General features: G+C 56.3%; 1 long non-coding RNA gene across 2 annotated transcripts in view; it reads left to right on the top strand.

Moving 5' to 3' along the window:
* Positions 1–25,911, top strand: part of LOC132346985 (uncharacterized) — a 48,107-nt gene that overhangs the window by 16,132 nt on the left and 6,064 nt on the right. For both annotated transcript variants that reach the window (XR_009497045.1, XR_009497046.1), the window contains exon 2: positions 1–25,911. This exon is cut by the window's right edge and continues 2,819 nt beyond it. This is a non-coding gene — a long non-coding RNA (uncharacterized lncRNA).

Here is a 25,911-nt window from a genome sequence, read left to right on the forward strand (position 1 = left end):
GAAGCCCACCCTGACCTCCTCTGGCTCTTGAGGTGACCTGGACTTCCTCTGTCGAAGAATGTTGCCTCTTTCACGTGCTAATCTCCCATTCCAAGCTGGACCCCCTGACTGGGACCCCAAAGAGGGCTGTATCTCCAGAGGCCGGCAAGAACCCAGCACAGGGCAGCCATGGGGGCCAGGTGTTGGGTGAATGATATCACTGAGCACCTGTTGCGTGCCGAACCCTTCACACACGAGTCCGGCGTTTAACATCTTTCTTCTGGAATGCTGGCTTTGCCAAGACTAGTGCATAGCAAGCACTCCAGGATTACGTGATGGAAGTGCTGAGATGAACTGTCACTCAGAGGAAAGAAGACTTCCTGAGGACGGGGCCTTAGCAGACTGAGCTCATGAGACAGTAAAAATAAGAAGAAAATAATAATTGTCACTATTTATTATGATCCGGGATCATTATTTATTATCATTATTTATTATGATCCCAGATCGTAATAAATGGTTCATCTTCCCAGGGGGTTAGTACTGCTCTTGTGCCCATCTCACAGATGGGGGAACTGAGGCACAGAGAAGTAAAAGTAGAAACCCCAAGTCACACAGTCAGTGAGTGGCAGAGCCAGGATTAGACCAACGCTGTTTGTCTGAGGAGACTGTCCTGAGCTTATTACAACACACCTTCCAAAAAGAGAAGTGCTGATGGCTGTACCCATTTTGCAGATGAGGAAGCAGAGGTTCTGAGAAGCGAAAGGGCTGGCCCGTGTCTGGAAGCAGAGATGGTGGCTCAGCTGGAGACGCCCAAGGGAGCGCCCCAGCCTCCTGGGTTAGTGCTCTAAAGGAGGGGGGAGCTGTCCCCTGCCTGTTCTTGTGTCTGGCCAATACCCCAGCCTCTGTTTACCCAGCCCAACACCCAAGAGCTGCCTCTTCCGCCTGCCCTGGAGTCTCGGGTGCCTTCACAATAGGATGCTCTGTCTGTGCAGCTGGTTTTCATTCAAGCCCTTTGTGCTGAAAATAAAAAAATGAAAAGAAAACTTGGCTCCTCCCTCCCTGCTTTGCTTCCCAGGGAGAGAGGATCCCAGCCTTTTCTTTCCCGCATTCTGGGGCCCAGAGATGTCCATCGTCTGTCCAAGATCACACAGCAGGGTTGGAGCCAGGACCTGGCCGTGGGCTTCTCATCCAGTGCTCTGCTCACGGTCCCCGGCCTCTGGCTTCAAGGCCGGTCACCCCTTCCTGGCCCCTGCATCTGCCTCTTCCTGACTCCGTCTTCCAGGCCTGCGGGGAGCAGAGGAAGTGGGGCTGATGCTCCCCTAGGCTCTTGACGTGCCGGGTGCCCTGCCCCCCGCAGATCACAGGCTCCTCACTGCAGTGCAGTGAGGTCTTGTCACGCCCCTCTGAACAGAGTAGGAAACCAAGGCTGCGGAAGGCAGAGGGCCTGAGGTCCCGCAGCTGGGGAGAACGGAGCTGGGATTAGAGCTCGTGCTCCCACGGCTGAGTCGCTGCCGCACCTGGCACCTCATCTGGGGCCCTTGATGGAGGCCCTGGCCCTGGGGATGATGGAGGATCCTGGAGGGAAGTGGGAGCCTGGGCAGGCCCAGGGCCCTGGATCTGAGTCAGACAGGAACAATGGGTCCTCAGAGGTGGGGGTGGCCCTGGGTCAGGCGGGAGCTGGAGCCGGGGGCCGCAGGGTGCAGTGGCGGGCGGGCCCGGGAGACTCAGCACCTCCCTTCCCTTCCTCCAGCTCCTGGGTCAGGACAGGGGTCACTCGGGGCCCCTTGGCGGCCACACCTGGACAGACCCAGGGCTCCAGCAGGAGGCAGGATAGGAGAGGCCAGGCAGGCCCCATGTAACGGGGATGGCTGATGCCCGCACACTCGTGTTGGCTGAGCACTGGCTGCAGGCCAGGCGCTGTGCCGAGGGCCGTCCTGGGGCTCCCCACCAGCCAGGGGCTTCGACTATGATTCACACCCTTTCTCGGGTGTGGAAACTGAGGCCCAGAGTGGCCCTCGACGCTTGCCTAGGGCCACACAGGGACCAAGAACTTTGGAAAGTGGGGTCCTCGGGAGTGAGCTGCCTGCCCCAGGAGGCATACAAGCAGGGGCGAAGGGAACTCAGTGGGGGTCAGTGAGGACTTGGAGGGGAGTTAGGGTGTTTCGTGGAACGTGAGGCCAGGGAAGCTCTAAGTTGGGGAGCGAATGAAGCCTCTTGAGCTGTTTGTTGTGAGGGATGAAGCAAAATACCGGGAGCTCTGGATTAGAAATGTGCCTGGTATGCAGGAGGTGCTCAGTGGATGGGCGCGTCCTTCGTAGACCACCTACCACTTGCAGAAACAGCCGCTCACACTCACGGAGCCTGCCACGGACCAGGCCCTGTGCCTGGGCATTGTTGAGCCCCCTTTATCTCAGCCACTGTGCTGAGTGCTCGTGGATTCTTGAGACTCATGACACGTCAGATGGACACCTGCTGTCCTTTTTTTAATTTTTTTTTTAATATTTATCTGTGTGGCTGGGCCAGTCTTAGTTGTGGTATGCAGGGTCTTCGCTGCGTCATGTGGGATCCTTTGTTCTCTGCTCTAACCCCACATCCAAGCCATGGAGGCTCTCTAGTTACAGCTCGCGGGCTCCAGACCTCGAGGGCTCAGTAGTTGTGACATGCGGGCTTACTTGCCTCATGTGTGGGATCTTAGTTCCCTGATTAGGGATGGAACCTGCATCTCCTGTGTGGCAAAGTGGATTTCTTACCACCGGGCCACCAGGGAAGTCCCGATACCTGCTGCTCTTATCCCTATTGGCGGATGAGGACCTGGGAGTCAGTCAGCATGGCTGGGTGCGTGAGCTGGTGTTTCTCTGCTGTGTGGCCATGGGCAGCTGCTAAGTTCCCTGGGGCTCGGTTTCCCCCATCTGTACCATTAGATATGTCTACCCATGTCATCCTGGACTTCTAGAATGAAGTTTTAAGTGTCATCCTAGGTGAGGGTTTAAGTATCTGTGAGGCTGGCTTTTTTCTCTCCCACGGACCAGAGAAAAATGCTGCCCTAAATGAAATCCTCTAAAAGACTCTTTTAAGGCCTTCTCACACCTCCTCTCTATTTTCTCCCATCTCAGGGTTCCTTCTCATTTTCCTCTTATCCCGATGAGATCTTCCATGCCTGGAAAAGTAAAGACATTTAGCTAAACCTTATAACAAGAGTCTGGGCTTTGGGTTAAATTCTCTCCCCTTCTTTTTTTCCTCATGGGCCCTTGTGGCTGCTGTGGCACCAGTCATCACATCCCCATGACCACATCCTGACCAGGAAAGGAAGGGGGCTGGGCAGGAAAGAGATTTTTTCATCTAGAATTTCACTCTTTTATCAAACAGGAAAATATTGTCTAAATGTCCCCGTAGACTTCCCCTCATGTCCCATGTGACAGTGGAGTCACATGTTTGCCTTTAAGCTGGGAAAGAATGCCTGTGGCTGACTTCAGACCAATCAGAACACAGTCTCTCCGTCTGCCCCAGAGAAATCTGGGCTCTAAAGGTGATGGGGGCTCATCTGGGCTGGCCGGCAGTTCCAGCCTCACCGACATCCCACATCCAGGCTGCAAAGGTGGGCTGGGTTTGCTGGGACGTCTCTTACTTGTCCCCTGAGTCACTCCTCGCACCTTGGCACCGTCTTCCCAGGGCTGCAGAGGCTGGTCTCTCTGGTTCTCCTCTGTCCTCCCCGCCTGTTCTTTCTCAGGCCTCAGAAATGGCCCTTGAAGGGGAGCGGAACTCTCTCCTGCCTTCATCTGACCCCATGCCTGGTGAGCTCAGCCGCACAGGGCCTCTCATCCTTGACCAGGTCTCCCCAGGCCCTGTCTGCGTGTCCATCGGTGGCTCAGGCCACTTGGTCTGCCTGAGACCAGTTTCTTCCTCCTCCCGGTTCTCTGTCTTGCTCAGTTTCCCAAATCAGAGACATAGATGTCATTTAACTCCCTGCATCTTCCCCGGCTCAGAAAACGACACTGCCCCCAACCCAGGAGGGGATCAGCTCTCAGACCCTGGAGTCACTCTCAGCTCGCTCTCACCCCACATCCACTCCATCAGAAATCCCGCTGGCTCTGCCTCCTGACTGGATCCAGACTGCGGCCCTCTCTCGCCTCTTCTGCCAGCACCTGGTCCCTCTTCATCCCCTCCTCCCTGCTGCCACCTTCCAGAAGGACCCTGTTAGAACTTCCATCAGCTCACCGCTGCCCGTTTCACAGCCCTCCCAGGCCCCCGCCTCCCTCCCCGCCCCGCAGACCCTGCCTCCCACCGCCTGCCCTCTGGCCACAAGGACTTTCATATGCACCTCCTTAAACACACCAAGTTTTCCCCAGCCCGTTCCCACCTTTGCCCTTGCTGCAGCTCACTCTGGGACACTGCCTTCTGGACCTTTCTCTGACCTGCTCCCCTCCTAACTCAGGCCTCTGCTCCCGCAAGGGTCCTCCCGGTTCACCCACAGCGACAGCCCCCCCACCCTCCTCTGTCCCTGACTCTGATTCATTTTTCTGGTGAGCTTGCCATCCTCTCTCTCTCTCTCTACTTATCTGGTCATCTGGTCATCTTCTCAGTGTTTTCTGCCCACCCTGAACTCACTCTGAAGGTGAGCTCTAGCAAGTGGGAATGGCGTCTTATTCACATGGAGCCTGGCACACAGTAGGTGCACAAAACACTGTGGGTTTTTAAAAAAATTTTTGTTTTAATTTTATTATGATTAAAAAAAAATTTAACCGTACCATATGGCAAGTGAGCTCTTAGTTCCCTGACCAGGGATCGAAGCCGCGGCCCCTGCATTGGCAGAGCAGAGTCTTAACCACTGGACCACCAAGGAAGTCCCAGAACACTGCTTGGCAACAGTCTCGGCAGCTGCTCAGAGGTGCAGCTTGTGGGGTCCCTGCGGCCGAGGTAACTTCCGGCTGAGAGCTGATGGGTCCCTCTCAACCCAGGGCACTGCCTAGACCTGCCAGCGTTGGGGGACAGTGAGGGAGGGGTCCAAGAGGTGGGGCGAGCACCCCTGAGCCTCCCTTCTGCCCAAAGCAAAGGGGAACAGAGCCCAGAACTTATCGTAGCCTGGGCCATGACACTTGGCAGGAATGGAATTTAGGAATGTTCCGTTCACCCTCCGTGTTCCCTTTGGGAACATCTTGTCCGATGGTTTCCTTTTCTTTTCCTTTTTCTCTGAGCCATGGTACCCACTGTTCGAAAGAAGATCCCATGGCGGTGGCCCACATCGCCCAGGGGCAGGCTCAAACTCTGGCCCGTAAGGTGGAAATTGGCCACGGCCAAGTTCCCCTCGGGGATTCCACAGGAAGGACACAGCCCTCCCCGACCGAAGCGGATGTACGCACTCTGTGCCATCTTCCCAGCACTAGGTCCCACCCGGGGGGAGGCCGGGCTGGTGTTTGGGGGCTGCACTAAGGGAGCAGGGCCGCGTCTGAGCAGACTCAGACCCTGGGGGCACTGCTAACCCACATCTCCCCCTCCTGGCACGCCTACCAGGTCAGCTCTTCTCGCTCTGAGACTTGATTTTTCTGCTGAGCATGTATGGTTGAATTCCTGTTAAAGTGCCTAAGTTGGGACTGCCCTGAATAGAACATGAGTAAAAGGGGGAGGACTGTTCTGCTTGAAGTCAGGGATGGGAGACCTCCCGGCCTTGACCTCTGTTGGAGGCTGGCTCCAAGGCTCGGCCCTAGAATATCAGGCTCAGGGGAAGCCAGTCTGAAAGCCCACGATTGAGGTCCATCCCTTTGGTTTCTGTCCAGGAAAGGAAGTCTCTCTCTCTCTCTCTGCTGAGAGCTGAGGGAGGGGACAGGTGGGGGTGGGGGCTGAAGCAGCCTTCCTGGGAGAGGGGCTCTGGGCAGGGCAGCGGTGGGGCTGGGCCCATGGCCAGAGCAGGAGGTGGGAGAGAGCAACTGGAGGGCACGCGTGTCTGTTGCCGCATTCATTCTGCATTTGCCATTTATTTATTCATTTGTTCAACAAATATAAACACCTTCTCTGTGCCAGGCACCAGGGAGACGATGACCACTGCCCCAGGGAGCCCACAGCCCAGTATGGGAGCTGGATGTTAATCAAATCACCCTCGGAAACGTCCGTTTATGACTGACAAGCCTGAGGTGATTTCAGGGCCTGTAACGGGGCTTCCCTGGTAGCTCAGCTAGTAAAGAATCCACCTGCAATGCAGGAGACCAGAGTTCGATTCCTGGGTGGGGAAGATCCCCTGGGGAAGGGACAGGCTACCCATTCGATTATTCTTGGGCTTCCCTGGTGGCTCAGATGGTAAAAAATCCGCCTGCAATGTGGGACACCTGGGTTGGGGAGATCCTCTGGAGGAGGGCATGGCAACCCACCCCAGTAATTCTTGCCTGGAGGATCCCCATGGACAGAGGAGCCTGGCAGGCTACAGCCCATGGGGGTCACAAAGAGTCACCCATGACTGAGCAGCTAAGCACACAGTGGGGCAGGAGGGTTGAAACATGACTGGGGAGGTCAGGAACCTAGAAAGAACTGACCTGAGAACTGGAGCGTGAGCAGGGGAAGGACCTGAGGAAGGGAGGAACACATGTTTCAGCAGTAGGCCCAGCGTGTGCAGAGGCCCTGTGGCAAGGCAAAGCAGAATGAATAAGGGAGTCTAAAAGGACCGTGTAGGGGCTTCCCTGGTGGTCCAGTGGTTAAGAATCTGCCTTCCAATGCGGGGGACACGGATTTGATCCCACCTGGCGCAAGTCTGTGCCTCCAGCTGCTGAGCCTGCCCGCCGCCACCAGAGAGAAACCCTCGAGCCACAGCTGGCGAGAGGCTCACCTGCCGCAGCGAGGAGCCCACGAGCCACAAGACTGGAAGTAGCCAAACAGACAAATGTGAAAAGCAAGCACAAAATAAAACAAAAGCCCATGAAGCTGGAGCTGTGAGGAGAAGGGGGAGTGAGGAGTAGGGAAGGCTGAGAGCTGGACGGGGCAGGTTCCACGGGGGCAGCAGCCCGCTCTTACACTGAAGGTGATGGAGAGGCTGCCCTTAGGGTAAGAGGGGGATGGGGTCCAGAGGCCCCTCTGCCCACCTCTGCCCTCCTGCTTGACCGCCTATCATAGGCTGGCCTGGCATCTTTCATGAATTTTCTTGAATCTCCACCACAGACCAACTCCTGGAGGTGTCCAGGGTTGAGCCCACTTGCCAGATGAGGAAACTGAGTCTCTGCATTGTCTCATGGCCCCACCCACTTCCTCCTGCCCAGAGAAAAGAGGAACAGGGAACAGACACCCCCGTGGTCAGCTGGAAAGAGTCTGAGCTGGGAATGGAGAGGGTGGGGCCCTCGGAGGTCCGCGCCCGGGATGGGCAGGGGCCCTGCTTCCGTTTAACCACAGCCGTGTGACATGCCTCAAAAGGGAAGCAGAGGCCGCCTCTCTGCAGCCCCTGTGCCCGAGGGAGTGGGGTAGGGATGCCCTGGGGGAGGGCAGGAGCCTGGGTGAGGTCTCCATCTCCCCCACACCGGGCTGCAAGACTGAGTTCTGGGAGAACTTAGGGGTCAACTAAACCCAGCCGGGTGACCTCAATCAAATCTTGTCATCTTGGCTTCCTCCTCTGTAAACAGAGGATCAGAGTCTCTCCCCAGACTGTTCTCAGGTTTAGCACACCTTGGGGACTGGCTAAATGGCTGGCCAACAGTTGTTAGTTAGACGAGCTAGCGGTGTTTTTCTATCTGAAAAAAGTAGCCAGTTAGATGAAGTACCCATGTATTTGAACTTCCACGATACTTCTTGAGCACTGGGTTCCAGACATTGTCCTGGGTGTTGTGGAGACAGCATCGAGCAGACCAGATATGAATGCATGCAGACGCCCCACCGTGCCTGCTCTGTGGCAGACATCACTAACCCATCACATTCCCACTGAAATCAGAATTTGACCCAGCCCTGTACACCCTCTGGTGGATGGCGCTTAAGGGACCACCTTGTCATTCCCAGGGAGGGACAGTGAATGGGGGCTCGGAAGATCCCAGTGAGAATTTCCCTAGGCGATTTACGCTATTTCCTCTCAATTTCAAGAAATATCTGTTAAACACCTACTGTGTGTGGGTGCTGAGGACACAGTGACCAGGGTGGGCACAGAGCTTGTCTGCTGGCATTCTGGTGAAGGAGACAGACACACAAGTAAACCAATAAGCAGACAGTTTCGGGGCTTCCCGGGTGGCTCAGTGGTAAAAAATTTGCCTGCCAATGCAGAAGATGCAGGAGATGTGGGTTTAGTCCCTGGGTCAGGAAAATCCCCTGGAGGAGGAAATGGCAACCCACTCCAGTATTCTTGCCTGGAAAGTTTCATGGATGGAGGAGCCTGGTGGGCTACGCTCCATAGGGTCGTAAAGAGTCAGACACGATGGAGCACACAACCCTCCAGGCCTGGGGGGCTGCTACAATGACATGACCAGAGGAACACAATGCAGGGCATCAGGGGAGACGGCAAGGGAGGCCTGGGGAGGCGGGGCCGGGGGCTCCGGGAGGAGGTGGCATTTCCGGAGACCTAATTCATGAGATGCACCCACCAAGGGGAAATATGGGGGAACAGCGTTACAGGTGGAGGGACCCGAGGGAACTAAGGCCTGAAGTGGAATCAGCTTGGCTTCCTTAAGGAGTAGCAAGTTTTCCTGGGGGTTCCTGGGTGGCGTCAGTGATAGGGAAAGAAGCAGGAGATGGTGTTGGAAAGAGGAAGGGGCCAGGCACCTGGGGCTTGGCGGCCAGGATCTGGCATCTGGATTTTATCCTAAATGTGAAGGGCAGTTGGGGGGTTGAAGCAGGGGTGTGGCTTGCTCGGGGTTATATTTCTGATCCCTTCAGCTGCCATGTGGAAAGGTTGTGTAGGAGACAAAGTGAAGCAAGGAGATCAGGTTGGAAACAACTGCAGATGTCCAGGCGGGTGTTGATGGCGGCTTGGAGCAGCGTGATGGCAGTGAACACAGGGCTAGATGGCCAGGGCTGGCCGGAGGCCCAGGGCTCTGCATTTGGTTTCATTTTTCCTTCTTACACTATCCTCCCTAGGGCTGTGGGTCACTGGACTTTCCCGAGCGTGGCTGAGAGTCCACAGCATGCTGGCGATCTGGCCTTCTCTTCCTCCTGGCCCCCTCCTTGCCCAGCCCTGGACCCCAAACCCTCCTCTCCAAGGGCAAACCCAGCCCGTTACTGTGTTAACGTCTCCCTCAAAGCCCAGACTCTGCCGGTGATCCCTTCAATATACTGCTCCAGGAGGAGCCCTCAGAGTCTGGGCTGATAGGTATAGATATACTCGAGGGTCCCTGATTGCTGAGAAATACCCAGAGACAGCTTGCCAGAGGGCAGCCTCTTTCTTGAGAAAGTTTTCCTCTGATCCAGACTGTTGCTGAGTTGGGGGAGCAGACTTTCTCTCCCTCCTTACTCAGGCCTTAGGGGCTTGGAGGGGCAGTGGCTGAAGAGCTGTACTGAGGCTGCATCTGGGCTCCTAGGAGGGAGAATCATAATTGATTAGCAATACCTATTGGTGCTGGGAAAAACTCTGAGAGTCCCCTGGACAGCATGCAGATCAAACCAGTCAGTCCCAAAGGAGATCTACCCTGGATATTCATTGGAAGGACCGATGCTGAAGCTCCAATACGTTGGCCACCTGATGCAAAGAGCCAACTCATTAGAAAAGACCCTGATGCTGGGAAAGATTGAAGGCAGGAGGAGAAGGGGACGACAGAAGATGAGATGGCTGGATGGCATCACTGACTCAATGGACAGGAGTTTGATCAAACTCCAGGAGATGGTGATGGACAGAGAGGCCTGGCGTGCTGCAGTCCATGGGGTCGCAAAGAGTCGGACATGACTGAGCGACTGAATAACGACAGTAGTGGATTAAGGATGGAGTCTAGGGGTCTTTGTTGGCCTCGCCAGGGTGCAGTAGGTCTTCAGGCTTGCCCTCTCCCATCATGCCCCTAAATACCCAAGTATATTGATGCTGCTTGAAAAAACCTCGTGGACTTGCTCTCCTCATCTGTGAAATGGGGATAATGACAATACCCTAGAGGTGGGAGGCTTAGAGGAGAAGCGTCTCTGCTCCCCAGCAATGACGGGAAACAGAGGTGCTGAGCACTGCCTTGTCCAAAGTCATGCAGCTGGGAGATGGCTGGGCTGAGATTTGAACTCAGGGCCCCTGAGTCAGGGAGGGCAGGCGGAACAGTTGGGCCGGGGAGGGGAGGATGCTGCCTGGATCTCCCTGTGACCCTGGGCCTCACTTCTCCTTTCTGCCCAGTGTGCTCAGCACACAGGAAGCCTGGCGGGGGCCTCCCTTGCCCATCCCGTCTGCAGCCGGGTGGACACGGGGCCCTGGCGTCACTGGCCGCCCCCCCCCCAGGCCTCCCACTTCCTGTCTTGTGTAAGACGAGGCGTCCCCGGAGTGGAAGGGGCAGGCGGCGCTGGTGGAGGGGTGGACGGGCGAGGACGGGCCTCTCGGGCAGGGTCAGTGTCCGCGGTTACCGCCAGCCGGCCTGGCCGAGCTCCCACCCCTTCCTCCTCCTCCTCTGTTTCCCCAAAGTTCAGGCAGCCTTGAGCAAGAGGCTGGGGGACCTGGGAGGTCTGACCCAGCCATATCTTGTCTCGACAGAAGCGGCCTGGGCTTGGGTCCTCAGGGAGAGGGTCCCTAATCACCAGGACAACCACAATAATAGTGGCTTCTGTCTACTAAACGCCAGAGACACAGGCCCCCTCTCACTGAAACGCAAATATTTATAGAAGCATCTCCTGCTCCTTGCAGGTGCTGTATTAAGCCCTTTATATCTTTCTGTCCCCTTGAATCCCTGCAGAAAATCCTGCGAGTTGGCTTTTTGATTTTAACGATCCCCTTCTTCAGATGAGGAAACTGAGGGTCTGAGAGGTGGAGGGACTTGCTGGTGATCATGTAACTCGGCTGCATCCCACTGCACGTTGCCGTCTGCATCCCGGGTCCAGCGCGTTCCAGAAGTCGGGAGGCCCACAAGGGAGGGGCATTCAGCCACTGCCCCCTGAGCAGGCTGAGGCGTGCGGGCGGTCTCTGTCAGCCTCCGTTTTCCCGCTGGTACCAGCTCTTGTCTCTTAGGCTTCTGTTTGCGGCTCAGAAGGGCTGCGGCAGGACCAGAGTGGGTGGTGTGGGGAAGAGGAAGGACCTAAGACCCCTCTGGGGGAGCACAGCCCCAGGTCCTTGCGGTGCCCACCTGGGAGCTCACGCTGTGGTCACTGTCCTCACTCTTTCTGCCTGAGGGCTTCCTGGGGCTGTGGAGTGCCGGGCAGAAGGGTGGGAACAGGTGCGTGAGTACGGGTGCATAAATGCGCTTTCTCCCCCAGCTTCCCGGGGGCTGAGCTCACAAAGGTAACCCGCTCACTCTTTCCTTGCCCCACTTCCGCACTCCCTCCCGATGTTTCTGGGGTCATCCTCCCAAATACACAGCTTGCATCCTAATCTTTGTCTTGGGTCGATTTTGCCCAGCTAAACGAGCAGCTGTACCACTCTGAGGTTAGGAGGTCAGGAATCAAGACCTGAGTTTGAGTCCTGGCACTGCTGACCTTGCCTGCGACCTTGGGAACCAGCCTCCTGTCTCAGAACCTCAGCTCCTCCATCAGTGAAATGGGAACTTAGTACCGCAGATGAGTGATGAGAAGATGGAGCGTGAGGCGATGGGGGCCAGAGCCAAGTTCCCAGCTGCAGGGCCCACAGGGGATGCTGGGGTCACCTCTGAAGGCTTCAGGGTTGGGATGAGTAGGAGCCAGTGGTGGTGTGGGCAGGGAAAGAGGGGAAGGGGACCAGGGTGGACAGAGGTGAGGGGGAAGAGCTGGCCGTGAGTCCTCAGCCCTGTTTGGCTGGCAGGGGGAGGTGGGTGGAAGGGACCATGGAGGATGGAGACAGCCTGCTCCATCCCATCTCTGCTGCTTCCTGGGATTCCAGGGAGCCCAGGGGGATGCTTGGGCACAGCAAAGAGCAGCAAATCCACTTATTGTGGAGTGGGAGGTCGGGTGGGTCAGGGATGCACTGTATCTGCAGAGCTCTCACCAGGGAGAGCGTCTCATCTCTGGGGTCTCAGATTCCAGGGCTACTTGTCCGTGGGGTAGGTACCTGCCTCCACTCTTGCCTCTTCACTGAGTCTGTGCTTGAGGCAGGGCTGTGGTGGACCTTGCTCAGTGGCTAAGTTGTGTTCAACTCTGCGACCCCATGGACTGTAGCCCACCAGGCTCCTCTGTCCATGGAATTTCCCAGGCACGGATGCTGGAGTGGGTTGTCATTTCCTCCTCCAGGGGATCTTCCTGACCCAGGGATCAAACTGTGTCTCCTGCATTGGCAGGTGGCTTCTTTACCATGAGCCTCCTGGGAGGCCCTAGGTACCCCCTTTTACTCTGGGTGGGTCCTCCTGCCCAGAAGGGCCCCCAACCTCTAGCAAAGACCTGGGGTCTTCCCCACTGTGGTGACAGCATCCCTGGCTGCCCAGGCTTCAGGCCTGAGTTTCACCCTGGCTGGCCCACCAGTGAGCTCGTCCAAGTGTCTGAGGGTCTGTCTCCACTGCCCACCTGATCCAGCACTGCCTTCTCCCGCTGGGACTTTTGCAGCTGCCTCCTCAGGGCTCTTCCTGCCTCCACTCTTGCCTCCTAAGCCAGAGGGATCCCCTGAGAACCCAAGACAGGTCCTGGCCCTCCTCTGCTCAGAATACTCCATGGCTTCCACTGCTCTCAGAGCAGATGCCAAAGTCCTTACAGTCACCCACAGGCTTGGTGGGGGGGTGTGACTCTACCCCGTCACCTCCTAGCCCCCTCTAACGTCCCTCCCTCCCCCACCGCAGCCCACCTGCTCTCCCCCATTTTCTGCTCAACTGTAGCCACGCTGACCTCCTCCTTGTGCCACAAATACATCAATCATGCTGCTGCCTCAGGGCCTTTGCACTTGCTGTTTCCTCTGGAATAGAGAACTCTCTTCCTTCAGCTCTCCCCAGGCCTCAGCTCAGAGGGGCCCTTGGCCAGCCCCTCATTTCCATCACCTCAGGCTCTTTTATTTTCTTCCTAGGACTCAGAGCTTATCCTAGAAGGTTACCATACTTGTTTATAACGCTTGTCTGTCTTCTTCCACTGGAACGTCACCATTGTCAAGGAGGGAGTGTTGTCTATTGCTCCTTGCTGCCCTCCAGCCCCCAGCACAGTGCCTGTGCAGAGCAGGTGCCCAGGAAACCCTTGTGAATGAATGAATGACTACTTCCTTGACATAGCAGGGGGCTAAGGCCCAGAGAAAGCCCCATGCGGCTCAAAGTCCTGTGCTCCTCTGGACTCACCTTGGTCTCTGCAGCACTTTGTTGCCAGTGGAGCCACAAAGGAGGAAGGCCAAATTTGGGCTCCTCGGTGTGCATCTCAGCTCCTTCTTGTCTTGTTTCATCCCGTGGGACTGTGGGTAACTTAACTTCCTCGTCCGAAAGTTGGGTCATGTGAAGGTCCCAGAGGCACAGGGTTGACGGCCGGCGGGCTGGGATGGTGTGTGGTGAGGGTTCAGCGCACAATAGGTGCTCAGCAAACAGGAGTGGGGCTGGCTGTGGGGGAGGCTCTGGTCTACAGTCCCCACCCACTCTGCTCCAGGCCCTGTAATTACCACTCACCCCACTCAGTGGGCTTGAGAGGTTCCACGTGTGGGCAAGCCTGTGGCCAGGGTGCCTGCCTAGCCTTCTGGCAGGTCCCACGGGCACTGTCTGGCCCAGGCCTCGTGGCGGACACGCCAGGCACATTTCCCAGCTCTAGGGCTGCCGCACATCAGCACGGGCTGGGGGTGGGGGTCACAGGCTCCAGGCTGGACAAACCAGTCAGCCTCCCAGACTGGGCCTCCGGCCTGCCAACTTCCTGCTGGGCTTCCTGAGGCCTAGAGGGGTCTCCACATCCTTCCTTCTGCCTCCTCTGCAGCTGTCACCTCTCACCTGCGCTGGTACAGAAGTCTACATTCCGTCCCTCCAGAACATCCCTCTCTACCCTCAGCCAGACGGGTCCTATAAAACTGTGCATCAGTCCACCTTGCTCCCCCGCTGAGTCACATCCCCAGAGCTCCGAGGATCAAGCTTGAGCTCATCCTTTGGTTCACAAGGCCCCGTATCAGAGGGACCTCCCCTCCTCCTGCCCCCTCCCCACTCACCCTTCCAGACACGTTGGCTGCCCTGTGTCTCTGAAATGACCCAAGCTCATGCTGTCCCAGGGCCTTTGCACTGGCTGCTCCCCTGGTCTGAAACACTTTTTCCCCAAGTGTCCCCCTTGGACACAGGCCCCCCTCCAACTCCCCTCCTCACCTAGTATTCCATGTCCCTGTCCCTGCTTCATGTTCCCCTGAGAGTGTGCATCACCTTCTGACTCTTTGCGACCCCATGGACTGTAGTCCATCAGGCTCCTCTGTCCATGGGGTTCCCCAGGCGAGACTACTGCAGAAGGTTGCCATGACCTCCTCCAGGGGATCTTCCCGACCCACGGATCAAACCCACGTCTCTTATGTCTCCTGCATTGTCAGGCAAGTTCTTTACCACTAGGGCCACCTATTCTTGCTCGAAGAATCCTAAGGACAGAGGCAGCTGGTGGGCTACAGTCCACGGGGTCGCAGAGCCCCACAGGGCCTAACGCACCATTGCTGCTGTTGTTGTCTAGTCTCCCAGTCAGGTCTGACTCTTTGTGACCCCATGGATTGGATTTTCCAGGCGAGCATACTGGGCTGGGTTGCCATTTTCTTCTCCAGGGGATCTTCCCAACCCAGGGATTGAACCCAGGTCTCCTGCCTATGTCTCCTGAAATGCAGGCAGATTTGCTACCTCTGAGTCAGTGGGGAAGCCCTTCCGGCACACTGTAGACTTTCATTATCCACAGAGGCAGTGCTTTTTATTTCTTTTGTTCCCTGTTGGGTCTCCAGTGCTCAGTACAGGGCCGGGAACATGACAGGTGCTTGCCAGTCGAAGAAGGACCGAATGAGCAACTCTGTGAGCTGTTGGCAGATAAAGATACTAAACCACCCAAACGGCACAGAGGTGAAGAACTCGCCCGCCAGTGCAGGAGGCATAGGGAGCCTGGGAAGATCCCCTGGAGAGGAGATGGCAACCCACTCCAGTGTTCTTGCCTGGAAAATTCCACAGACGTAGGAGCCTGGTGAGCTACAGTCCATGGGCCGCCAAGACACGACTAAGTGACTAAACAGTGACACTGTCAAGGACACTGAGGTCCCTCTGGGTAGGTGACCAGCCCAAGGCCACATGGCTAGTCCTAGCTGAAGCCAGACAGGAGCCCAGGTTCATCAGATCCTGGAGCCAGCCTCCTGGAAGCTGCTTCGGGAGGATAGCAGCTGGGATGGAGGCCCTGGTGGGAGATGCTGTTGATTCTGCTGCCCCAGCAGGCCGGGCAGTGCTCGGGCCGGTCCAGGAGTCCGGGCCGGCCTGCTTGCCGGGCATTCCAGGCTCCATCCCAGGTTCTGAGCTTTCTATTTTGAGCCTCCTAGTCCCAAGGACTGCGTGTTCCCAGCAGGCGGCGCGGGCCAGAGGCTGAGCCTGGGTGTGGCCGTCACCCTATCTGGGGCCTGGTGGTGGCGAGAGCTGGAGCTGGAGCTGGAGCACTGCCAGGGAGCCCGGGGACCCGGATTCCTAGGGGCTTAACCTATTGGCTGCTGAGGCCTCTGACGCAAGTCTTGTTCTCCGCCTGTCTGTCCCCCATTCAAGCTCCTGCTCTGCTAACTTGCAGAGCAAGTACCGACTGCTAGCGACTCAACCCACCTTGGATTAAACCCCTCCGACTGGCCCCAGGACTTCAGGGCCCATTTGAATTGTTCTGCCCCTTTACAGCTGTGGGACCTTGGACAGGTCACTAATCCTCTCTGAGCCCATTTCCTTACCTGAGAATTGCGGGCTCTAAGAGTACCTATCTCTTGGGCTTGCTGAGGAGATTCAGTGGGATTAAAGTCAATGGAAGTGCCTCGCACTCAGGAAACTACTCAATGATTAGCCACCCAGCCCGGAGGCATTTTCCACCCCCATGTCCTTGAGTTATTTCTCCCCTTGCCCTCCTCTCCACCTGGTACTTTTGTGTTCATGGGCATGTTGGTTTCTCAGCTGCCTTCCCACCTAGGACATCAGCCCCTCCAGGGCAGGCAGTTTTATTGGCCTTCACTGCTGCATTCCTTGTAGTCCAGCACAGGATCTGGCAAACAGCAGGTGCTCAATAAATGTTGAAAGAATGAATATGTAAATAGTGACCCCTTGGGGAATACAAGCCCTGAGCCCTGAAAGTGTCCTTAGCCTCCTTCCCTAGCCCAGGGAGGGGGTGGGGTGCCTAGGGTCCTTGGGTGCGCGTTGGTTCCAGTCAACAATGACCATACGCTCCATCTGGTCCAGCAAGCAGCCGGCGAAGCGGTCCACTCAGCATCGTCTTCATTTCACAGATGGAGGGAACGAGGGTCAGAGACGGGGAGTCCCTTGTCTAATGTCACACATCGTCTGAGCCAGGGTTCCAAACCAGGACTGTGTGGGGCGTGGATCAAATTTTCCACGGAAAGAGTTGGTGATGGAGAGCGTGGTGGGGTCCGCTGAGGGGCCCCAGGGCGGGAAGGAGAGATGGGAGATGCCACCCGCCTTGAGCTCCACCTCCCTTTGCGCCTCTGTTTCCCTTTTGGTCTCGCTGGACCCGCCATCTCGCTCTTTGTCTGTCTCTCTGTCTCTGTGTGACCCACTGCTCTGGACGGAGTATGGGCAGCACACCCCTGGCTGCAGGGAGGATGCAACCGAGGATCTAGAGCCAGACTCCGCTGCAGACCCCGTGTGGGCCCCAGGGTCTCGGTTTCAGCCTCCAGACTCCAGAGTAGCGAGAGCGCCAGGCCCAGTTTCAGGAGATCCGGGCTGGAATCCCAACCTCGTCCTCTCCCAGTCCCATGGCCTCGTTCACTTAGCCTCACGTTGGGTAAAACGGGACCATCGAGCCCCTATCTCATCAGGTTTTGGTGACTATTATTGTCACCATCCCACCACCATGATTATTGTCCCCTTTCTGAAGCCGTAAGTAACGAGGATTTTCGGCCATGACCCATGTGGGATCTTCGTTCCCCAACAAGGGACTGAACGCACACCCTCTGTGCCAGAAGGCAAAGCCCTAACCACTGGACCATCGGACAGTGTTAGCCGCTCAGTTTGTCCAACCCTTTTCGACCCCACGGACTGCAGCTCCTCTGTCCATGGGATTCTCCAGGCCAGAATACTGGAGAGGGTAGCCATGCCCTTCTCCAGGGGATCTTCCCAACCCAGGGATCAAACCTGGGTCTTCTGCATTTCAGGGGGATTCTTTACTGTCTGAGCCACCAGGGAAGTCCCTGTAATTATTTCTTCTTAAGAAGTGAAGAAAGTGAAATCCAGACTCATTTTACTCATTCATCAAATATTATTAAGTGCCTACTCTGTGCCAAGCATGGTTGGCAAACCACAGCCCATGGGCTAAATCTTGCCTATAGCTTTTTTTTGTAAATACAATTTTATTGGCACACAGCATGCCCGTTCATTTACTATCATCTATAAAGCCTGTGCCCTACAACCACATGCTGAGGAGTTGTGAGAGAGACCATATGAGCCCCCAGAGTGAAAATATTTACTATCTGGTTCTTTACAGAATAAGTTTTCCAAGCCCTAGATTAACCCATCACAGCCCTGGGAGGAAAAAGCGATCGCAACTCTGATTTTACGTATTAGAAACTTCGTCCAGTGGCTCTCACAAGGTTGGATCTCAACAAACCCTATCTAGGTCTTACTCTTCTTCTGACCTTCAGGGGATGTTGAGTGGACAAATCGAACTTCACACACATACAATATACAAATAACAAACATGGTCCCACACACAGAAGGACAAACCGGAGTGGTCCACCCCAAAACGACATGCAGAAAAACACCCCTGCCTCAGCCTTTCTCCGGGCTCCATCCAGCGGGTTGCTATGGCTGCAGTGAATGGTGAGTGTGAGGCATCTGATGAAGAGCACTTGTGGGCTTCTTAGAAGTGGTGGGGGTCTCACTGATGCCGAAGTCTGCCCTAAAGTCTTAGAGTCTCTCGCTTGGCTTGAGGCTTCGGTCTGGTCCTTGACTGTAGCTCCCTCATCTCCTCCGAGCTGCTTTCCCAGTATCCCTCCTGCTAGCCTTGGGGAGCTCTAGGTTTGCCTTCCACCTTTTTCCAGGGGACCTAGAGTCACCAAGAGGCCATCCTTCCCACTGCCTGGAGGAGGTTGCTCAGGAACCTCCGGCTTCCCCAGGCCCAGGGCCGGGCGTCATGGTCAGACGCTGCTGAGGACGGTGGCAACTCCCGATGACCGCGACTGCTGCTTGCTGTACCCTTCACTAGAGCAGCCTCCTAGGATGAATTAATCCAGTAATTTATTTTCTCAGCACTAGGTGACACCTTGGGCAAAACTCCTTCACCCTCAGCTCTGCAGGCAGGCTGTGGTGGTACCCACCCCGTCAGAAGTTGTGAGAATGAAATTGGTCAGTGGGAAGAAGTTCTTGGCATGGCCCCGATCGTGGTGGGCACCCAAGACACGTGCTCTGGGATTTATTCGAGGGTCCCTTGGGTGCTTTGTAAGGGCCCGCTGAGGCACTGGGGCGAGGGGAAGAGGGGAACAGAGGTGCCAGAGTCACAGCGCTTGTCCTCACCTAAACGCTGGTGATTTCCAAACACATCTCTCCAGCACGGACACTTGCCCAGACACAAGCATCCACTCCCTCCTCCCAGTTGTCACTGGGGTGACTGACAGGAGCCCCAGACTCAGCCAAGCTCCGTGAGTGGGCCGGTCTCCTGGTCTCCCGCCACCCCACCGCAGCAAACTGCGCCTCCGTGCCCCAGGTGCTCCCCAAACCCAGGGGTTTTCCTCTATGCCTTGTTCTCATCCTGGCATCTGACGGCTTGCCACATCCTGTCAGCTCCACCTTTGCGTCTGGAACCAGCCTGCCTCTGCCCAGCTCCACGGCTCCCGCCGTGGTCTGTGCCACCAGCATCACCCCGCTGGGGACCTCCCACTCTACCGTCTGACCTCCGCACACAGCCAGAGGGAAGCCCTTAGGACTTAAGGCAGAGCCGGTCCCCCCCTCCTCAGAGGCCTCTCAAGGCTCCCACCTCACTCAGAGTCAGTCAAAGTCCTCCCCGGGGCCCACCAGGCCCTGTGTGGCCTCCCGGCCCCAGCAAACCCTATCCCTCTCTGATGACCTTGTCTCCTCGACTTTCCTCCTGGCTTACTCCCTTCTGGGCCGATGGCTTCCCTGCTGTTCCTCTAACAAACCATGGATTATTCTACCTCCGGGCCTTTGCAGGTACTGTTCCTTCTCTCTGGAACCCTCATGGATCCCGTATTCCCATGACTCCCTCAGTCCCTTCAGGTCACATCTCAGATGTCACCCCTCTGGGCAGCCTTCTCTGAGTGCTTGCCCTCACCAGCTGAAAGACCCTCCACCTCCTAACCTCTCTCTCTGTACTCTGATCCTGCTTTATTTTCCCTTTACGAGAGGAGGAGGAGAAGGCACAGGGGAAGGAAGAGAGAAACTCCCAAGAAGAGGAGTGTTTGGGAGGGCAGCCCCACTCGGGTCTCTCCCAACCGTTGTTATGTTCCTGGCCCCCAACACGTGCCAAGGCCCAGAAGCGTGAACAGGCTGAGGGGTGCAGGGTGCTGGCTGAAGGGGAGAGGGGTGAAGACATCAGGGCAGGGCGAGCAGCTCAGGCGGCTGGGATCCAGGGTGAAGCCTCATCCAGGGAGGAGGAAGATGCGCTCCGGGCCAGCAGCCAGGCGCCCGGGGTCACCCCGGCTCTGTCACTCCGTGACTGTGTGACCTCAGGACGCCGTGCCTCTCTCTGGACCCGAGAATCCACAGCTGCCATCACTGCTGTTGTTTGGTCCCTCAGTCGTGTCCGAGTCAGTTGTGACCCCATGAACGGTAACCCGCCAGCCTCCTCTGTCCACGGGATTTCCCAGGCAAGAACACTGGAGTGGCTTGCCATTTCCTTTTCCAGGGGGATCTTCCTGACCCAGGGATCAAACCCACATCTCCTGCACTGCAGATGGATCCTCTACTGCTGAGCCACCATGGAAGCTCTACACAGCTGCTACTGGAGACCACCGAAGTGGACCCATTATTTGACACACAGGGAAACCGAGGCTGCAAAGCTGCTTCTCTGCTGGTTCAATCCTCAGGGACAGGGATAAGCCGGGAGCTGCTCGCAGTCACTCATAGCTTCGCCCGAATGAGCTCCCGGGATTCTCGGCCACCAAGTGCCCCTTAGACCCAGGGGGCCTGGGAGGCGGGGTGAAGGCAGGCTGGGGCTCCCTGTAGGGCTCTGGTTGCACGATCACAGCGTCTGTGGCTGTGACCAAGGCAGGTGACACAGCATTTTGGGGGTCGCCCTCGGGCCCTGCAGCCTGGGGCTCACGCTCCCGCCTCCCCGCACAGCCCGACTTGTGCTCCCTATGCCATTTCCTGACCCTGTGCCTCTGGGCAAGTCATTCCCCACCTCTGAGCCTCAATTTCCTCTTCCGTAAGAGGAGATGACAGCAGTACCCGCTCTCCTGCCTGTTGGGAGGATTTTCTCTGCCCCGGCCCCACGGGCCCTCTGGCTGGTCCTCACACACACCAGGCATGCACGTACCCCGGGGCCTTCGCACTGGCTCTTCCCTCTGCCTGGAACACCATTCCTGAGGGCGGCCTGCTCTCGCTCCTTCAGGTCCCTGCTTAATCGTCACAGTTCAGCCAGGCTGCCGCTAACGCCTGACACCCTCTTCCCAGCTTCAGTAGTCTCTGTAGCTCCTACCACGTTCCGATACAGCCTGGTTTTTCCTTGTCTGTCTGCAGTGTTCAGGATGGCAGCTCCACTTGTGACTCTCTTGATCATCGTGAAGTTCCCAGCCCCCAATATGGCACCTGGCCCAAGAAGACGCTCAAGAGAGACTTGCAGAATGGATGAATGGATGAATGAATGAATGTAAGGTGCTTGGCACCGTGCCCTGCCCACAGTAAGCACTCCACACCCCATGTCCTAACGTGGTGAGCGGTGTTATTTTTAGCTTTCCAGGGGCCCTTCCCCCAGCTCCCTCAGGCCCAGTGCTCTCCTCCCGGTGCTCCTGCACTCTCTGCCCAGCCTGGCTCCCTGATCCGGCTCTCGGCCACCCGCACGGTCTGGTTCCTGGGTCAGGGTGACCTCGGGGAAACGCAGGCCTGCGGGGCCGGCGCCCTCGGGCTCTGCCTCTGGCTCCACTCTCATCCCCCTGGGGGCAGAGGCTTCTGGGAAGCGGGCAGGGCAGAGCTTTGAAGCTCCCTCGGGTCAGACCCACCGAGCTCCTGGGCCTGCCTCCGTCATCGCCAGGGGTGACCCCATGATTGCGTAAATGGAGACGGGGAGGCTGGAGAGGGGCCCACCATGTCAGGGGGCTAGACTTCAGGGCTCCCGAAACGTCCAGGGCAGCTTCCGGAACCCCAGAACAGGGCTGGGGCTCAAGAGCCTGTTTTCCAGATTGCAAGACTGAACCTCAGATGGGCTTTGGGGCCAGGCTTGGCTCTCAGCCTCCAGCCTCCTGGCCGTGAGACCTGAGGCTGGTCACTCGGCCCCTCTGAGCCTCAGTTTCCTCATCTGCAGAAGGAAGCACATGAGTGGTACCCAGCTCACAGGGGCATTTGGGAAGACAAGACCAGCCACCCCACCAGAATCTAGGATCTGGCCCCTTCCTCGGGCACCTCCGGCTCCTGTACCCCTGGGACCCTCGCCCCATCCAGGGGCCTGGCGTCGGTACCTCTTTGTTGGGGTAACTGACGGCCCCGGAGGCTGTTCCTACTTTATTTTTTCCCTTCTCCAGCTTCTCCCCTCCTCATCCCAGCCTCCCTCCTCCAGAACCAGCTTGTTTTTGTTTTCTGTTTTTACGGCTCCATAAATGAGTCACGGGCCCGTTTTGATTTAATTTTCGTTGTAATTGTTATCTTTTCAAGCTTGTTTTTTTCCACTCAGTTACTCACGAGACCACAAAACCTAAACAGAACGGGGCCTTCCCTGGCCCGGCCTCCTGGCTCTCTGGGGGCTCAGGGCCAGGGTCAGCGGCTCCCGGAGGACTGAGGTGGGGGTCCATGGGGCTCCGGGGAGGAGGTGGTTCGTGTCCCGAGTCCTCAGGCTGTAGCCCTGTTTTGTGTGCTGTGTGACTTTGGGAGAGTTAGTTGCTCAAGCTCTCTGGGCCTGATTCCCCAGCGTCCTCCCTGGCAACCTTTAAAACAGGGAGTCAAAAAACTCAGATAGCTTGGTGACGTGAAGAGTGAGGGGTGAGCTGGGTGGTGGCTGCCATGGACTGGAGAGAACAAGCCCTTCTCAGCTGCTTCTTAGCCGGCACGCGGCCCAAGTCTTTCCATTTATCAAGAGAAGCCAGAAATCCGAGGTCGTGTGTGAAAAGTCTGAATTTTTAAATGCTGGACCCAAAAAATCACATTAAAAACAACAGACAGAACGCCAGTCGGTGGGCACCTGTGGTCTGGAAGGTTCTAGAAGCTGTGGCTGGCGTTCTTCCTCCCGCCACGCCTTTGCCTGACAGCACTCTGTCCCCTTCTCAGCTCACCACCCCTTCACGTGGGCATGGCCCTGCCGTCCCCCAGCTCCCCAGGCGCCCCTGATCCCTGCGGGCTTCGGACCAGCCTCTTAGCCATTTTCCCACAGACAGTGAGCTCAGGAGGAAGCAGCCTTCGTCCACTTTTGTATGCCCGGCATCTGGTGCCTAGTGGATGCCCAAGCTGCTTTCATTTTTATGGTGTTACCATTTTCTCCATGGAGCGTTTGTCTTGTTTGTTTGAGACCATCTTTGTAATGGGAAAATTAGTTCCTTCATTGTTAAAAATTGTAAAAATATGTTTTCCTGGTTTCTCATTTGTTCCTGAAGTGGGACACAATAATCCTTTAGTTATTCAAAAACTGGAGGGGCTGGACTCGTCCCTCTTGGGATGTGGAACAGGCTGCGGGAGCCAATGAGGGTCTGAGGGATAGGGACTGCGAGGGAAGGAAGGCAGGACCCCAGAGGCGTGGTTACAGCCACGTGACCAGCGCCCACCAATCAGGTGCATCTGGGCCTGTCTTCTGGATCAAAAGCTGGAGGTGGTGGAAGCGGTACTCGGGAGTCCATCCTGGGGTCGGCGGGGCCGCAGCCTCCTCCAGGTTTCCAGAGTCTGCAGTGGGCCGGCCAGTTATGGGAACGGGGACCAAGGGCCCCGGGAGTGGCCACAGTGCACACTGAATTACTCTCTCCATGATTATGTTGGCTTCATCACACGCAACGAAAAGGATATGTGCTGTCACGCCATTTTATTTTATTTTTTTTATATTTATTTAAATATATCAACGTTCCCTTCACTTTGATCATCCTAAGAATTTGTATAATTATGTTATCATGTTAGGTCAAGGAGAAAAACCAATTTATTTTCACTTTTCTTTTTTTTTTTTTTACTTTGCAAGACAGGTTCTAGGCAAATTTCTCTATTTCTCTAACTTTTTTTCTGAGATTTTGGCCTGGTTCTCAGTGAATTCACATTACATGGCTTTTCCTTAGAACAAATTGTCCACCTTTCTCTTCTGAGCTCCTGCCCGGGGTCTCCAGGAGTGCCCTCCTCCACACTCCCAGGTGGAGCTCTTGTTCTGTGAGGGGGGCCAGGGTCTCCAGGGGCTGGGCAGCCCGGGGACCCCTCCTAGGCTGGGGCCTATCTCATATTACCACCACCTGTGGCTTCAGCCTCCTCGCCTGGCCCAGCCTTTGCTTCCCCTTCTTTCTTGCCTTTCCATCTTTCTCTAAGCTAGCAACTAAGTGTCTCTTTGGCGGTGCTCTGGCCTGGAATGCAAGCCTGATGGATGCTTAAGACCATGGAGTCCGAGTCTGTAGAATTGTTCCTGTCAGGACAAAGATGTCACCAGCTCACCGGCTCTCAGTGGACTGAAAGTGAGAAAGTGTTAGTTGATCAGTTGTGTTCCACTCTTTGCGACCCCATGGACTGTAGCCTACCAAGCTCCTCTGCCCATGGGATTCTCCAGGCAAGCATACTGGAATGGGTGACCCATTCTCTTCTCCAGGGGATCTTCCCAACCCATGGATCGAACCCAGGTCTCCTGCATTGCAGGTGGATTCTTTACCATCTGAGCCACCAGGGAAGCCCCTCAGTTGACTAAGCCCCTGCAATTCTAGAATTCTAACACACTGGGGGCCTGCTATACCAAGTCATATGTTCGCTACGTGGCTTGGGGGTGAAGAATCTGCCTGCCAGGCAGGAGATGCAGGTTTGATCCCTGGGTCAGAAAGATCCCCTGGAGTAGGGAAATGGCAACCTGCTCCAGGATTCTTGCCTGGAGAATCCCTTGGACAGAGGAGACTGGCAGGCTACAGTCCATAGGGTTGCAAAAGAGTTGGATATGACTTAGAGGCTAAACAGCAACAACATTTTGGGCTAAGCACTGGGAGGACAACAGTGAACAGAACGGACTAAAACGATGGATGAACTCTCTGCTTTCACGGCGCTTATATCTGAGTCGGGAGATAGTCAAGAAACAAACGAGATGGAGTATGTCAGATAGTGAGACAATTGGCAAGTGCAGGGGTGGGGGGCGGGAGTACGGGGGCTGCAGTGTCACTCAGGCCACCACTGACGGGCCAGGAGGCTGGAGGGAAGTGAGGGGCTGGCTCTGCAGACGTCTGAGGCAGAGGGTTCAGATGCTGGGAATGGCAGATGCAAGTGTCCTGAGGGAGAAAAATCTCGCATTGTTGGGGGAAGATAAGGAGAGTGACCTGGCTGAGTGAGCCCGTGGGAGGGTTGGGGTGGAGACGAGATCCGAGAGGCTGTCAGGGTCGGGATCACCCAGGGCCCTGTGGGCGACAGGAGGAGGCAGAGGCTGACTGCAAGTGAAGTGGGGTTCCCCGGAGGGTTCTGAGCAGGAGCGCAGGGCCTGACTCAGGCTGGATCACAGGTTTCTGACCCTGGGCCTGTCAACACTCAGGCCAACGGCCCTCTGTTGTGGAGCTGTTCTGTGCATCGCAGGACTCAGAGCAGTGCCTCTGGCCTCTCCTTCCTGGATGTCAGGAGCACCCCCTCTCCCACCCAGTACTCAGAGCTAAAAATATCTCCAGACATTGTCAAATGCACCCTGGGGCCCCCCAAATCAGCCCTGAATTGAGAACTACTGGTCTAACAGGATCCCTCTGGCTGGGCATGGGGAAGGCGATTGCAGGGATTCCGGGATCGGGGAGGGACCGGGGCTGGAGGAGTGGCTGGATTCTGGATCTAATTCTTAAAAATATTTATTTATTTTATTTGTTTGGCCGCACTGGGCTTAGTTGTGCCGCAGGCAGGATCTTTAGTTGCAGCGTATGGGGTCCAGTTCCTGACCAGGGACCAAACCCAGCCCCACCCCACCCCATCCCTCCCCACACTGGGAGCGTGGAGTCTTAACCACTGGGCCTCTGGAGAAGTCCCTCTGGATCTGTTTTGAAGGCGAACTCAGCAGGATTTGTTGGCCCAAGCAAGGGTCGGTAAAGGTGCTGTCTTGCTGAGTGGGGGCCTGATTTTGGGGGGGCTACATCAGGTTTCTTTTCTCGGGTGCCAGTTCAGTAGGTCTGAGATGGGTCCCAACCTGGCCTGAAGTGATGCTGAGGTTTTCAAACTCTGCTTCAAAGAATTGACGTGTCCAGAGGACGCACCTGGATGGCAGGCATGGGGGTGTCTCTTCCAGGAGTGAGGACACGGTCAAGTGGGCAGGGGGTCCCTCATTTCAACCATTACCTAAGATGTTTCAGGAAGGGGCGCTGAGACTGAAGAAAGCCACAGGACTTTCACTCCAGGGTAAGGGTTGCAAACTCAGGTACCTCCAGGGCCGGGAAAACAGCACACGCAGTGAACTGGCTGGTGAGAGCCACAGGCTTATCTAAAGAATGGGGCG

Source organism: Bos taurus, chromosome 13, assembly GCF_002263795.3.
Source record: "Bos taurus isolate L1 Dominette 01449 registration number 42190680 breed Hereford chromosome 13, ARS-UCD2.0, whole genome shotgun sequence".
Classification (NCBI taxonomy): Eukaryota; Metazoa; Chordata; class Mammalia; order Artiodactyla; family Bovidae; genus Bos; species Bos taurus.